The sequence below is a fragment of the Bos indicus genome, chromosome 12 (genome assembly GCF_029378745.1).
Source record: "Bos indicus isolate NIAB-ARS_2022 breed Sahiwal x Tharparkar chromosome 12, NIAB-ARS_B.indTharparkar_mat_pri_1.0, whole genome shotgun sequence".
NCBI classification, from domain to species: domain Eukaryota; kingdom Metazoa; phylum Chordata; class Mammalia; order Artiodactyla; family Bovidae; genus Bos; species Bos indicus.
This window is the reverse complement of record NC_091771.1, coordinates 51,347,097-51,363,449: the sequence shown is the minus strand read 5'-3', so window position 1 is coordinate 51,363,449 and position 16,353 is coordinate 51,347,097. Positions and strand designations below refer to the sequence as shown.

The window sequence follows — 16,353 nt, the reverse complement described above, 5'->3', positions numbered from 1 at the left end:
TCGGGAAACCAATAAAACTTCAAGACAAGAAGTTTGCACCACTTATGTAGGCCGCAGGCGTCCTTCCATTCTCCCGAAGGAGAGGAGACACTGAGGCCTCCCCAGTCGGATCTTAGAAGCCCAGGCATAATTAGTAAGCTTGGTAGTCTCCGCGCTGCAGATGGAAACTCAGCCAGAGTTTGAGAGAGAGAACGACATGGGGAGACCAGTCTTTCAAGGAACTGATCCCATTTTTTATTTTTCCAGGGTCTGTTTTTATACACTGAGATGTTATACAAAAGTCACGTGGGGTCAGCAGTCCTACTTTTATTAAAGTCAGGTGTTTCATACAGATATATACAGAGGTCTTAGGGGTGTTACATCATCTTCTGGCCGTGGGGCCTGCTGACAATTTATGACCCTTTCCTTGTGACAGTGGTCAGTCAACCAGAACACTTATTTCTCCAGGGGTGATTATTCTTAAAAGAGATGCCACCTTCCGAAGGTACCAGATAAAGTTACATTCCTATAGGGTGAGGGTGTAGTGGGTTTTAATTAAGGAAAGAATTTGCTTAGCTTAAGGTCTAACGTGATTAATATCAAAGGTTAATACTTATTTCTTCTATATATTCATTAATGTGTATAAGGACAGGGGATGTGGAGACTTAGCAGTAAACATTGGCTCAACAAATGAAAAACCCTTCACCAATACAATTTCTAATCAGCCCACTATACTTACGCTAATAGTTTTCTAACTTCTCTAAAGAGCCTGTTTTTCAGAAGATTTAAAGCATCTCATGCCTCTCATGGTTGGGAGGCTGTGAGCAATCACATGTGGCCAGACATGCCTGTCAGGCAGGCTAGAAAACCTTCAGAGGAGTTTGTAAGTTTGGAACACTTCTGTCACGCCCAGGAATTATTATTAACTGGAGCTCTAAGTTAACTCCTTCTCTGAAAGAGGTGGTGGGGGACAGCCCCCCATAAAATCAGAGGTGTAGGTGACAGCACAAAGTAGTAAAGCAGGCAGACTCTGGTTTTGGGGGTAGATGCTCGAGAATTTCCAGGGGGACTCCTGAGGCTCGATCCCACCTTTGCATATGTCAAGCCTCCTACCTCATGACCTTTGCCACGGGTGGAGGTCCTCACGCCGGCTCCCAGCAATTCTGTCTGGAAGTTGGAACAGAGCTGCTCCTCTTATGGCCTTCACTGAAACCATAGGAAGGGTATCACCTCATTAACACTGATAATAACCCCTCATTATCACATTATCAGTGAATGATAGTGAAAGTTCTGACTCTCCATTATGCAGCCTCTGAACCATCTCAAGGTGGGTCTATTTTGTTATTACCTTGTGAGAATGTCATAGCTTCCCAACTTGGCTTTTGTGACACGTCTATGCAGGATATAGGGGTGCCTTGTTAGAGATTGCTGAAGGTAGAAATCTAATTCCTCCACCTTGGCCTTCAGTTGTTTTTCTTTCTTTCTTTTAACCTGTGGCATTTGGCTGAAGAAGAGCAATTATTGTCTAAAAGTATTCTCTTTATAGGCTGCCTACTCCTGGTTATTCAGCTGGAGAAAGTAGGCTCTTCTTGGTGTCTTTGATTTGTTTTTCTTTTTATCTCTGCTTGAGGGTTTCCAGGATTCTGACTTCTTTGGAAGTCAGTCTAGGATATGTGAGACAAAAGTAAAACTCTGAAAATTCACCACCATATTACTCCTTGGGCTCCAAGTTTTCTTTTCTCCAACATTGAGAGCCTCCTTATTCTTGTTTTACATGTATTTCTAAGGTTTTTAGTTGTACTTAGCAAGAGGAAGGAGCCTGGTAGGCTGCAGTCCATGGGGTTGCTAAGAGTTGGACACGACTGAGCAACTTCACTTTCACTTTTTACTTTCATGCATTGGAGAAGGAAATGGCAGCCCACTCCAGTGTTCTTGCCTGGAGAATCCCAGGGACGGGGGAGCCTGGTGGGTTGCCGTCTATGGGGCCGCACAGAGTTGGACACCACTGAAGCGACTTAGAAGCAGCAGCAGCAAGAGGAATAGGGAGAACTATGTCTACTTTATCTTCTGAAGCAGAAGTGGAATTCATTTTTTAAATGTAAAAATGACCTTGGCTTTCAGGATGATGCTGGATTTGTGGAAGGAAGAAAATCCTGAAGGAACTCTCCTACTCCTCATCCAGGTGACTTCTAGGACCATTTATGGAGGTACTTGAAGGAAGAGGCTGAAAGTTTAACTTACCAAGAATGTTCTTTAATAGATTTAAGAAGAAAGAAAATAAACAAGAAATCATCTGTTATTCTTTTTTTTTTTTCAAAGAAGCAAATTAACTTTAAAGGTGAAAGAATAGAGGGAAAATCAAATTTACCTAGAACAAATGATTATATTAGAGAAGTAATAGGGAAGAGATGTGATAATAGTTAGAAATTAAGGTTTGCAGTATCTATACAAATGGATTTAGAGGCTTGTTTTTCCAGAATCCTGAAGAAGGAAAGCTCATTCCTGTGAAGACAATATGAGTTTCAAAGAGGAGCTATAGAAAATGAGGGTGAAACTAACATAAAAGAAATGATAAAAAGTAAGCCACAGAAATGAGAGACCACATTTTCCAAAACAGAGTGTTCCTTCTTCTTCCCAACTTTATGGTGTCTGGTAATTCAATCACGGTGATTTCCTACAACTATTGAAAGAATATTTGTAAAATTCATTCCTCCAGAATTTCATGTTCTATTTTGTTCATTAATTTAGATGAGGGTAGATGCAGTCTGGAGGACAAAAACCTGAAATAAAGCACCATAATTGTTGGTTACTCCGTTATGTCTGACTCTTTGCAGCCCCATGGACTGTAGTCCACCAGGTTCCTCTGTCCATGGGATTCTCCAGGCAAGAATACTGGGGTGAGCAGCCATTTCCTTTTCCCAACCCAGGGACTGAACCATGTCTCCTGCATTGGCATGTGGATTCTTTATGATTTAGACATCTGGAAAGCCCAGAGTGTCAAAATTAAGAGATCCTTGAAGCTCGTTAATTAAAGAAGTCAACTGTTGAAGTTATCTTCATTGTACTTTATTTGCTAAAAGTATTTTATCTTATCTATCCTAGCATGTACAAGATGTTGTCCTACACTCTGTGATCCAATGTAAATGAATCACAAGGCCTTTTCCATAAGGTGTTAGAGAAACCTTAGATTCGTTTTTGGAGTTGTGTGGGATATTTATTATAAATAAGTACATTATGATTGTGCCAACCAGGGTACTCTACTATCCAAATGTAATATTTTACAAAAGTAGTTGTACTAGAAATTTGTAAAAAAAAAAAAAATACCTGATTAATTCAATTATGGACTAGACCTTTCTCTGTACCTTGCGGTGACATGACCATAACAAGAATTTCTACAGAGAGGGCAACATGGAGGAGAAAGAACATGATAGCCTGGGTGAAAATATTGGCTCTAAAACTAATTGGATTTAAACAAGTCATTTAACTCCTTTAAGCTTTGTCATTAACCCAATTTTGGAAACCTTGAGTGTGTGTGTGTTAGTCACTTAGTCACGTCCAACTGTTTGTGACCCATGGACTACAGCCTGCCAGGCTTCTCTGTCCACGGAATTCTCAAGGCAAGAACACTGGAGTAGATAGCCATTTCCTTCTCCAGGGGATCTTCCTGACCTTGGGATCAAACCTAGGTCTCCTGCATTGCAGGCAGATTCTTTACCATCTGAGCAACTAGGATATCCTTAGTCCTAAATGAATCTGGATTCTTAGAAAATTTATATGTGTTTGAGAACCAAAACCATCTACACACATATACTTTACTGTATGTCATTGGAGAATTGTACTGTTGAACTGTTCTCACTAGTACAATTTTACTACTCCAGGAAACTTTAGCTCAAAAAGATAAAAATTGAAAATAGCTGTATATATTTTTTAGGGAAATTTTCCTTATTCCATGCAAAAGGCATCTACATTAACATCACACATTCAACTTTTTCATAGCTACTTTTCCCCCCTTCAGACTACTCTTTTCTCCTCATCATTCTTAGAAACTGTAGCCAAAAAATCTTCACTTTGCTGTGTTCACCACATCTCCTTCTCCTCTGAGATAGTAAAGGGATAGAGTGAGCTATTTCACATATCTCAGCCCAGAAACTGTAGTACATCTCTTCCTTTCTCTAATCTTACTCTATTCTTACTTTATTTCAAGACCATCAAGGTGACACATGCAAGCTGCTGATACTTATGTTTTGATGCATGTGTACACACATGCAGAATGTTAAATAGACATTTCCAAGGAGCAACTAAGTCCCAGGAAATAGTTTCTGTATCTGACAATATAATCTTTCTAAGATGATGGTTTAATGGATTTGACCTTCCTTTCATGCCAGGAGATTATTGAGCCACACAGGAAACTTTCTGATAGGAGATAGTTATAGGCAAGCTTTTCATTTGCCTTTTTTTTTTTTGGCAGAAATATAAAATACAGTTTCTAGGTTGTACTACTCCAGAAACCAGTTGAAAATGGAGAAATTTGTTTTATACATGTTTTTTAATGAAATAAATATATTTCTTATCATCCCTATGTCAAAGTTTCAACCTAATGCAGTAATACAACTTTCAGAATGGCCCAGATTCTTACGACTATTTTGTTCTTATATTTCAAAGAATAAAGAACCATCTTAATATGTTTAAGTTCCACATATTCTGAAAGGAACGCATCCTGAATGCTCAGAGTCAGTAGCTTTCAGCCCGGCCCTGAAGCACGTAGGTCAGGTCCCCTAAGAGTGTTGTCACCATGACCTGAGCAGGCTAAGTGTGTTTCTAAAGGTTCCCTCATGAGATTGCTTCTGCTCTCTAAGAGGTCAGCCAGCACACAGCATATTTAGAGGCAAGAATCAATAATCCCACTGTCTGGAACTTTCAAAAGAGGAAGAATATCCTTGTCCACCTGCCAGTGAACTTCCCATGTCCCTCTGTGATCACTAAACCAGCATTTTAGGCCAAGGAGAGCATCTTCAACAGATAATTCTCTTCATTGTTGCCTAGTGGAGGTGTGGGGCTTAAATGTCCCAAGGTCCATCAATTTCAATTATTCCTAAGACTCCTGCAGAGAGTCTTGATGACACATGGGGGTCACTGAATGACATCTTTTGAATGACAAAGCAATTTATTGAATCTAGTGAATTGGCGTGTGAAGTGACTTTGAGATGTAATCACTGTTTTTAAGTCTTTCTTATGTGACAGTCATCGTGCGAATACTCTCACATATGTGGTCTTTACTACCTTTATAAAGTGCATGCTGTTATTTTTATTTTGCGTGCGAGAATACTGAAGCTCAAAATGTTGTCTAAAATAAGATGTTTGCATAAATGTTTAGTTGGGATTTGGAGCCATGGCTATACCTAAAAAATGAATGCTTTTTGTATAAACCATTTTGAAGATCATACCATTCATCGAAGAAAATATGTCCAAGAAACAGATTTTGAAGGCATTTTGAAGGCACAGAAGAAAATGTTATTTTATTTCAGAAATACTTTGTAAAGTACAGGAAAACAGGTAGAGATGTTCACTACAACTTTTTTCCCTGAACTGAGACTCCACTAGTTGTGTTCAGTTAAATCTTCTTTGTATTATATGTTAGTTTTTTTGACTTGAAAAGTTTCTTTTCCCTCCTTTTTTAAACTTCCATACACCTGCCTATTAAGTCACTTCAGTCTTGTCCAACTCTGTGCGACCCTATGGACTGCAGCCTGCCAAGGCTCCTCCATCCATGGGACTCTCCAGGCAAGAATACTGGAGTGGGTTGCCATGACCTTCTCCAAGGGATCTTCCTGACCCAGAGATTGAACGCGTGTCTCTTGCATCTCCTGCACTGGCAAGCTGGTTCTTTACCACTATCACCACCTGGAAAGTCCCAAACTTCAGTATAGATGAATTTTAATTATTCAAAACTGTTTTTCAATTTCAGACACATTTTAAATTGCCTTCTCATATTAACATTATGACAAAAAGTAGAGGGAGATGCAATGAAGAAGCTTTGCCCAGCACCCCAGGGTGGTGGCTCAGAGCAGTCAACATCTAGACAGGACTGTTTTCCACAGCAGTGCTAGAAGGGCAGAAGCAAATACTCCTCTTTCAGATTGTGATGCCTCCTCTTCTTTTGCATTCTTTTCTGGGTAGTCTCCCTTTCACTGGAGGCTTTGAAATCTGATGAAGAATGACATAAGAAGGGCATATTTCATGCTATGAAGTTTGATTTTCTAGTCTACTGATTGTGGTGTCATGTAGATTTGATACCCGCTATAATTAACCATCAGTCAATAGTCTCAGTGGCACCCCACTCCAGTATTCTTGCCGGGAAAATCCCATGGACGGAGGAGCCTGGTAGGCTGTAGTCCATGAGGTTGCTAGGAGATGGAAACGACTGAGCGCCTTCACTTTCACTTTTCACTTTCTTACAACGGAGAAGGAAATGGCAACCCACTCCAGTGTTCTTGCCTGGAGAATCCCAGGGACGGGGGAGCCTGGTGGGCTGCCGTCTATGGGGTCGCACAGAGTTGGACACAACTGAAGTGACTTAGCAGCAGCAGCAGCAATAGTCTCACTGGATCTTATGTTCCATGTGTTTAGTGATGGATACCTTAGACTGGTACTGAACTTCTGAACTTCTCTTACTTGTGACTGCTTACTTTGGATATGTAAGAATATGAATACCAGAAAGTTCCCATACATAAAGGAAGAATTAAATGGCCTGTTTGCTTCATTATATTTTTACAGAAGGCCTACACTTAGGGTTTTGGAGAAGGAAATGGCAACTCACTCCAGTATTCTTGCCTGGAGAATACCCATGGACAGAGGAGTCTGGTGGGCTACAGTCCATGGGGTTGCAAAGAGTTAAACACAACTGAAGCAACTGAGCACACTCTTAAGGTTTAGAGCATGGACTTGAGGCAAGGCTATTAGAATTTGGATCCTGGTTCTATTACTTTTTAGCTCTGCTCAAATGAGAAATTTACTTAAAATTTCTGTATCTCAGCCTCCCTACTGATGAAATAGAATGGAACTTACTTTATGCGATTATTTAAAAAATTAGACTCAGGACAAGTTATACATTAAAACCATTCTAATGAAAGTGTCAAAAGTAGCTCAGTTGTGCCTCTTTGTGACCCTATGGACTATACAGCCCATGGAATTCTCCAGTCCAGAATACTGGACTGGATAGCCTTTCCCTTCTGCAGGGGATCTTCCCAACCCAGGGATCAAACCCAGGTCTCCCACATTGCAGGTGGATTCTTTAGCAGTTGAGCCACAAGGGAAGCTCAAACCATGCTAGGCACACAGTAAATGTTAGAATGTTAGCTAGTTTTTTTGTTTTTTTTTTTGACTATGGATGCTTGATCATCTTTCTATGAGGGACTAAAGCATTTCAATTCAAAAGTTGAATAACATCATTGAAATTTTCTGTGAAACACAAAATAATTTCTCTTTCTCCAAACTTTATTTTTCTTTATTAGCATTATATTCCATGAAAAGTTATAACCAGAGTCTTAGAATATAATATTGAGCTCTTCCTCTCTTTGAACACTGAGAAATCTTATATTTCAAAATATGTCTGCATTTCTACAAACCTTTCAACTAAGTTCTCTGCCAGTTGTGTGTAGGAGTCAGGGAAAAATTACAGTGACTAGGTAGGTAGGGATGATAGACAAGAAGGATTTTCTTAGGATGGAAAAGTTGGCATTTTTGTGGTGGTGCCAATCTAGAGTTTTAAGTCACTTTGCTATGGAGGAATTCTAGCAAATATTCTCTCTTTGCTCTTACAGAAAATGTTTAGTGTCAACCACTACATAAACTGGGGAGTAGTTTATACATCAAGTAAATTTCCACAAAATGCTTTTTATATGACAAAAGGTGTACAAGATTCACCTTAAGATAGAATTGAAGATTCAATTTCAAGTTACTCTCTTGCAGAAGAGAACTCCGTCATATGTTTACAAGATTGAAGATGACAACTAAGTTAAAAATTGTCATAAATTTGGCACAGGTGTTGGTGAATGTATCCTGGGAAATGTCTAAATCAGCAGTAAGCTCATCAGTCCAGTCTCTCAAGTATCCGTCAACTGGAACCAAGCACTGTGGTGCCAAAAGCTGTCAAAGACAATCAGCCTCCCACATAGAGCACTCCCATCATGATGTGTTTCCTGGGGTGTTTAAGCCCCCTTGCTCATTTGCATATGTGGCTCATCAATACCAAGAGTTTCAATCAGAGAAGTTTGTTGATTCAGTTCCATGCATTCTTTTAAACATGTGTTTTATCAAAAAAAAAAAAAAAAAAAGCCCGTCCCAGCTGTGAGCACCAAAAACCTCCACGATGCCAAATCTTCTGTACAAGTTTGGTCTTTATTTTTCTTGATCTCAGGATTTGGCAAAACTGACCACTGCCTCCCTTTGGTATCCCTTTCTGTGACTTCCTTGGCATCTCTCCCTTTCTCTGTTTTTGTCTCTCTCCCCTTGTTTCTCTATCACTGTTTCTCCCTCCTCTTTGGATTCCCTTCTTCATTTTCTTTATCAGCTCTATCCAATCAATAAATATTAGATTTTTGAAGCTTGCTTACCCTTTCCTTTCTTTCTTTCTGTGATCGTATCTACACTTGGCACTTGAATTACCACTTACTCACTGATAACTCTTATCTTATCCTGCTGCTGCTGTGGCTAAATCGTGTCAGTCTTGTCTGACTCTATGCGACCACAAAGACTGCAGCCTACCAAGCTCCACCGTCCCTGGGATTCTCCAGGCAAGAACACTGGAGTGGGTTGCCATTTCCTTCTCCAATGCATGAAAGTGAAAAGTGAAAGTGAAGTTGCTCAGTCATATCTGACTCTTTGCGACCCCATGGACATCAGCCCACCAGACTCCTTTGTCCATGGGATCCTCCGGGCAAGAGTACTGGAATGGCCTGCCATTGCCTTCTCCTATCTTATCCTAGGTTCCTCCAAAAGCAGAATGAAGCAAAGGTTTGTAGTTTATTTGAAAGTTATTCCAGGCAGTGGCAGAAATGCATAGGGCAAGCAAGACAGGGAAGGAGGAAGAGCCAGCAGAAGGCTGATTTATCAAGTTGACCACTTCCGCAGAGGCCACTGGTGCTAGATCCTTCTGAGATCATCTGAGCAGCTTATAAAATGCAGCTCAGATCTGTCCACCCAGGGGAAAATAAAAATAAGCATTTATTCATCAATATTCATCAACTTCAATCCCCATTGATCAAGGATGGCATCACAGGAGTTAACTCCCTCACATTCTGGGGGGTCCCATATACGAGCCTCAGGCAGCCACCAAGAGATACAGGGCAAAGGCCTAGGAGTGAAAGTGATAGTCGCTCAGTCATGTCTGGCTCTTTGCAACCCCATGGACTGTAGCCCACAAGGCGCCTTCTGCCCACAGGATTCTCCAGACAAGAATACTGGAGTGGGTAGCTATTCCCTTCTCCAGGGGATCTTCCCAACCCAAGGATTGGGAAGGATTGGGAAACCCAGGTCTCCCACAGTGCAGGCAGATTTTTTACTATCTGAGCCACCAGGAAAGCCTAAGGCTTAGGAGAGGTGCTATCAAATTGGATCTTTGTGTATCTGGTTGGAGCTAGGATGAGAAGGGATACAATGGTGATTGTAGCACATTTGGTTGGAGTAAGAGGTGGGGTAGAAGGGATGTATTGGATGCATGAAGGGGGCCTGATAAAATGTTGAAGGATCTTCTCTTGTCTGAACTTTTCTATACTTCAAATGCATATAACTAACTCAACTCATGCTTTTTTCCAAGAACTTCCTCCAAAGAACTGCCTTGGGAAATGGTACCTAGTTGCTTATGGTACAAAACCTAGTCATCATCCTTTATGTTTCCCCCCTCCTCAATTCTCCATCAACCAATTCCTTTTAGTGGTCTTCTCCCTGTCTACAGACCCTCCTGCAGTTTAAACCATCATCGTCTCTTACTTTGACTATAGAAAAAGCTACTCCACATTTGTTTTTGATTCATTTAGCTCTGTTCTCCACTGTGACATATAAGAATGATTTTTCAGTGAAAGTCTAGACACGTACAGTGCAGTCAATTCAGTCATTCAGTCATATCTGACTCTTTGTGACCCTATGAATTGCAGCACGCCAGGCCTCCCTGTCCATCACCAACTCCTGGAGTTCACCCAAACTCATGTGCATCGAGTTGGTGATGCCATCCAGCCATCTCATCCTCTGTCGTCCCCTTCTCCCCCTGCCCCCAATCCCTCCCAGCATCAGGGTCTTTTCCAATGAGTCAACTCTTCATATGAGGTGGCCAAAGTATTGGAGTTTCAGCTTCAGCATCAGTCCTTCCAAAGAACACCCAGAACTGGTCTCCTTTAGGATGGACTGGTTGGATGTCCTTGCAGTCCAAGGGATCCAACACATACTTCTCTTGCTAACTCCCTTTATTGACTTCACATTGCTCTTAAGGCAAAGTCCAGTCAGTTCAGTTCAGTTACTCAGTCATGTCTGACTCTTTGTGACCCCATGAACTACATCATGCCAGGCTTCCCTGTCCATCACCAGCTTCTGGAGCTTGCTCAAACTCATGTCCATTGATTGGTGATGCCATCCAACCATCTTATCCTGTGTCATCCCCTTCTCCTCCTGTCTTCAAACTTTCCTAGCATCAGGCTCTTTTCCAGTGAGTCAGTTCTTTGCATCAGGTGGCCAAAGTATTGGAGTTTCAGCTTCAGCATCAGTCCTTCCAATGATTATTCAGGGTTGATTTCCTTTAGGATGGACTGGTTGGATCTCCTTGCAGTTCAAGGGACTCTCAAGAGTTTTCTCCAACACACAATTCAAAAGCATCAATTCTTTGGAGCTCAGCTTTCTTTATGGTCCAACTCTCAAATCTATACATGACTACTGGAAAAACCATAGTTTTTTTCCAAAAGACAAAGTCCAAACTCCTTAAAAGTGGCCTGAGTTGACCCCTGCCCATCTCTACTCATCATCTTCCTTGTAGTTCACAATGGTCCAGCTGCACAGAGTTTCCTTTCTTGTGTCAAATGACACAAGCTCCCTCCTTCCTCTGTTCTTGAACTCACTACTGTAGTAAACATACTATTTTCTGTGAGATATTTTGGGGGAAATGGCAGATTAATAGAGATGTTTGGAACTTAGAACAATGGTGTGAGGCAAACACAGGGGACAACCAGAGAGAAAAAAGTAGTTCAGAACAAGGGAACTGAGATCTGATCTAAACATTGACTACTTTCCTATTTTTATCCAGGGCCCATTATCCAAGCATTCAGTATTTACTTACTGAACAAATCAGTTATACAGTACATAGTTTGTGCAAAATACTGTCACAAGTGCTTTGAAACATTAATTCATTTACTTAATTACTGCTGTGTTTCAAAATAGAGCTATGTTCCAGATTTTGGTTCCTTAATGTTGTCATGCTTATTGGGCAAAATACTACACCTCTCAGAAGCCTGGTGGTTTTATAGAATGAGTGGTTTAAACCTTGAGATTAAATTATTACACATTATGCATTTCTGGAATTATCTGATCTCAAAACACTCTTGCTTTTTCATTTAGTTTTTCTTTAATTCATTCAACATTTGATGAGAATTGTCTCCATGTTAGGAACTTTGCTACCAATGGAATGTGTTTCCAGGACATCAGATTCCCTGTACAAACTTCACCTTGTGGCGTTCCCTGCCACCTGTCTCTCCTAGTTTTAGATAAACTTCTTCATAGATACCTAAATCCTCTTGCCATAGAGGACACATTTTATCTGTTCCCAATTTCTTAACTTGAAATGAAAGACTTTGTACTATGCATATGTAGCCCAGACGATGTCCCTGGGAGTTCAGTTCTAACCTCCATTTCACACGTCTAGTTCCAACCATCCTGCCATTCCGGTAGGAGAGTCTCATGAGTAACACGTTCTTCTGTCACTGGCCTGTTTTTGCAATCAGCTTCCAGCTACTTGCAAAGTTCTTTAATCTTGGATTACCCCAGACATTGTAATCATTCTTAAACATCCAGGTTGAAGATTGCATTTTATTAGGAAAGTTATTTTGCAGAGATGGACACTGTTTTCTCTGAATTCTTACATCATTTTGTGCTTGTGTTTGCCTTCCCAGTTTTACATGTTTGGAAACTCCTAATTCAACTCAGTTTTTCAAGTTCACAAGTCTTATCTTCTCCATGTTTCTTTTATCAGCACTTTGGAAGTGACTATCACCATCAAAACAACAGAGATATCTAAGAAAAAAGCAAAATTAAGGTTATTCAGAAATTATATAAAGAGAATTTAATATTTCACTAAAGGATATGAAGCCAGCCTTACATTAAAGGAAAGCCATTTTTAGATAGAAAAACAGAATTTCTATTGACATTTTCCCCAAAATTAGACAATAAACTCATTTCCATTTCAATTAAAATAGTATGTTTTAAATTACCAAAAATTCATGTAAAATAATCAGCAAGTGAGAATATCTTGGAATATTCTATTAAAGAAAAGTAACTAGCAGAAAGTCATTTTTATTGGTTTTAAAAGTGTTATTAAGACACACTAAAGTAATTTGGTACAAGTTCATAAAGAAAAGACGGTAACTAAAATTCGGAGACAAACATAATCAACATATTGCTGAAGAGGATATTTAAAATTGTGGAAGATCTGATAAGTTATTCAGAAGGTTCTACTGGGGAATTTGGATAGCTCTTTTCATAAACTAAAGCTAAGTCCTTACTGGGAGCTTTATTCTATAACAAATACCAGATATACAAGCATTTAAACTAAAAAGAGAAATTCTAAGGCACCAAAAGAAATAATCTCACTTTAAAAAAAACTTCAGAAAGAAAAAAAATACTCTTTCTAACTTAGAAATTGAGAAAGTCATAAATTAGACCTCATAAAAAGTATAAATTTGATGTTGCAAAAAAAATTTCATAATGTCATAAGAAGGATGACAATAATGGAAAATATATGCAAAGTATAAAATCTATGCCAGACAAATGCCATATTTTCTTACTACATAAAGAGTCTTCACAATAGAAAAATGAGTAAAGATGAAGCAACATTTCACTGGAAAAAATTACAGATAGTGAATAGCTAGCCATACGGTTAACTGTTAAAATTCACTCATAACTATAGGTGAAAATTTAAGTAACAATAAGACACTATTTCCCCCTATCTTATTGGAAACACTAGAATGTTTTATAATGGCCAGTGCTAGCTAGAATAATTACTCACAAATCGTGTTGAAAGGCAATGTTAAAATACCAAGATTTCTTCTGATTCAGAATCCTACTCACAGGAATTAATCTTACAGTTTTACTTAAATGCAAAGATGTTCACTGATGCTCAGATCCAGCAGCAACACAAATGTTCACCAAACAGAGAAATATTAATAATGTTCACGTGTTCAGTCATGTCTGACTCTTCGTGATCCCAAGGACTATAGTCCGTCAGGCTTCTCTGTCCGTGGGGTTGTCCAGGCAAGAATATTGTGTGGGCTTGCCATTTCTCCCCCAAGGGATCTTTCTGACCCAGGGATCAAACCCGTGTCTCCTGCGTCTCCTGCATTTGCAGGCAGATTCTTTACCACTGAGCCACTTGGGAAGCCCATTAATAATAATCATACATTGTGCTACTTTGCAACTGTGATTGGAAATGGGTAGATTTAACTGTTTAAATGGAAAGTTGGCCAAAATATTAGCTAGTTAAAAAAAAACTGTGAAGCACAAATATTTGTGTAAATGAAAGGATTGTTTACTTGCAATAATACACATATTTTTCTAGACATGAAGACAGGAAACTTACCGTGGTTAGATCTGGGGAATTAAACTAAGTGTGCAAGAAGGGGTAGGGGGCAGCATTACTTTCAATGTTTCTAGCATTATTGGATTATTTTATAAACCTAATGAAGAAGTGTTTTTTATAGGTTTCTAATTTTTTTGTTTTTTCAAAAACTGGCACCTCTTTTTACCTCTCTCACTTTTGACTGAGAGAGTTATTCAGGAATAACTTATTTGTTCTAAGACACCATGTGTCTTCCTGGTAACTGATGTATCCAGAAATTGAAATATTCATGCTTCCTGATGGTGACAAATCCCCGTTGGGGTTAATTTTTATACTTCTGCTTTGCTCTGACAGGAGTGCTGAAATCTGCGTGTGCATGTCACAGCTAGGATGTTTCTGGCACAAGCAGAAGCTCTTGCTGCTGCCACATGGAAAGGATGGATGCCTGTGACAGCCGTGGCAGCTCGCTGGCGAGGAACAGCCTCATTTATTTTGGCATTGCGTACTTCATACTTTTCCTCTTGTCCTTTGCTTTCAGCACATCCTTCCAGGTTTAGTAGAAAAATAGATTTCACGGTATTAGTATTTTTTCTCTGTTGCTTCCTGATAAAACAACAGTGATGAATATTGCCTTTCTATGTGCTCTAATTGCCAAACATGAAAGCTTAGCTCTCAGTCATGTAACTAAAGGGACAACAACTTTGGTGAGTGACTCTTCTGATGACCATGTGTGATTCTCCACCCAATTCCAATGTGTGGGCCTTTTTTTTTCCCCCTGTGCCACCAAGCAATTCTCTGACACTATCTGGAAAGACAAAAACAAAAAACTTTGACAGTTCCCTAGTGGTCCGGGGGTTAAGACTCTGCGATTCCACTGCAGTGGGTGCAGATTCCCTCCCTGATCGGGAAACTAAGATCCTGCCTGTTGTGAGCTGCAGTCAAAACAACAAAAACAGCAAAAAAGAAAAAAAAGTGGAGCCTGCATCCCAATGTTCATAGCAGCATTATTTACAATAACCAAGACCTGAAAGCAACCTAAGTATCAACTGACAGACGAAAGGATGAAGAAGATGTAGTATATAAATATAAAGGAATGGTACTCAGCCTACCCTAAAATTAAACTTAACCCTGACACCAGCTACTCAGAGATAGCATCGGACCCCATGGCGGACTATCCCCTACTTCAGGTACCAGTGGCAAGTCCAGATTGTCACCTGTGCTTCTGACCAAACAGCTAGAGATCAGAGCTTCCCACAACCCTCTCTTTTAGCTCCATCAACTTGCTTGCATGGCTCACAGAACTCAGGGAGCCAGTTTACTTCCTAGATCACCAGTTTGACATAGAAAGATGTAACTCATGATGAGCCAGATGGAGGGGAAGTGTCGTATAGGGTGTGGGGAAGGGCTCAGAGCTTCCATGTTGTCAGTGCATCACTCTCTGTGCATCTCCACGTGTTCACCGATCCCAAACCTCTTCAAACTCCATCCTTTTGGGGCTTTATGGAGACTTTATTACATATGCATAAGCATATGTAATCAAATATACAATGATTGATTAAAACATTGGCCATTGACAACTGAGTTCAATCTCCAGCCCCTCTTCCCTCCCAGGAGATCAGCGACTGAAAATTCCAACCCTCTAATCACATTGTGAGCTCCACTGGCAACCAGCTCCCATCCTTAGGGGACCTAGATACTTTCCAAAAGTCACCAGCTTTAGCGAAAAATGACACCTTTGTCTCTCTCACCATTTAGGAAATTTTCGGGGTTTTAAGAACTCTGTGTCATGGATACAAATTGGGAGATTAGCATTGACATATATACACTACCACGTGTAAAAGGGACAGCAAGTGGGAACCTGCTGTATAGCACAGGGAGCCCAGCTCAGGGATCCGTAATGACCTAGAGGGGTGGGATGGGGATTGGGGGTGGGAGGGAGGTCCCAGAGGGAGGGGACATATGTATACATGTGGCTGATTCTTTTCATTGTACAGCAGAAACTAAGATAACACTGTAAAGTAACTATATTACCATTAGGAAAAAAAAACAAGAACTCTGTGTTAGGAATGGGGTGAAGACCTCATATGTGTTTCTTATTTCAAATCACAATATTATGCCATGTTTGGTCACAATTTTGGAAAGTCTGAGGGTAACAAACACAGAAGGAAAAGCCAAGTAAAAAACATATGGAGGGTCCCCTTCCTCTCGTCCTTTATTCTGTAGGAGTGCTGCTACAAGGAATTTCTCATGATGCTACTTATTTAAGTCAAAAATGTGGAGCTCAGCTTGCAGCCTCTTCAGGGAGAAGAGTAGGGTAAATACTGACCACTTCTACCCATGTTTTGTATTCTGAATTCAACATTATTAGCTAGATAAAAATTGTTCCCACGTGGTGGTAGTTTTTTTTTTTTTTAAATATGATTATTTATTACAGTTGAATTTAGTGTCCTTAGAGCCTCATATGTGATGATAACTTAAAAAAATTGTTGGCTGCCCATTTTCTTGTTACTTAAGTAACAATAGGATGCAGAGGACAAATATTTCTCTAATCATAGTATTCAGTG

At 39.9% G+C, this 16,353-nt stretch overlaps 1 long non-coding RNA gene across 1 annotated transcript in view; it reads left to right on the top strand.

The window, feature by feature from the left end:
* The window catches only part of LOC139186217 (uncharacterized), a 259,129-nt gene extending 243,444 nt beyond the window's left edge, over positions 1 to 15,685 (top strand). Inside the window, exon 6 of the long non-coding RNA XR_011569770.1 lies at positions 14,144 to 15,685. This is a non-coding gene — a long non-coding RNA (uncharacterized lncRNA). The remainder of the gene's footprint in view (positions 1 to 14,143) is intronic.
* The last annotated feature ends 668 nt before the right edge of the window (positions 15,686 to 16,353 follow it).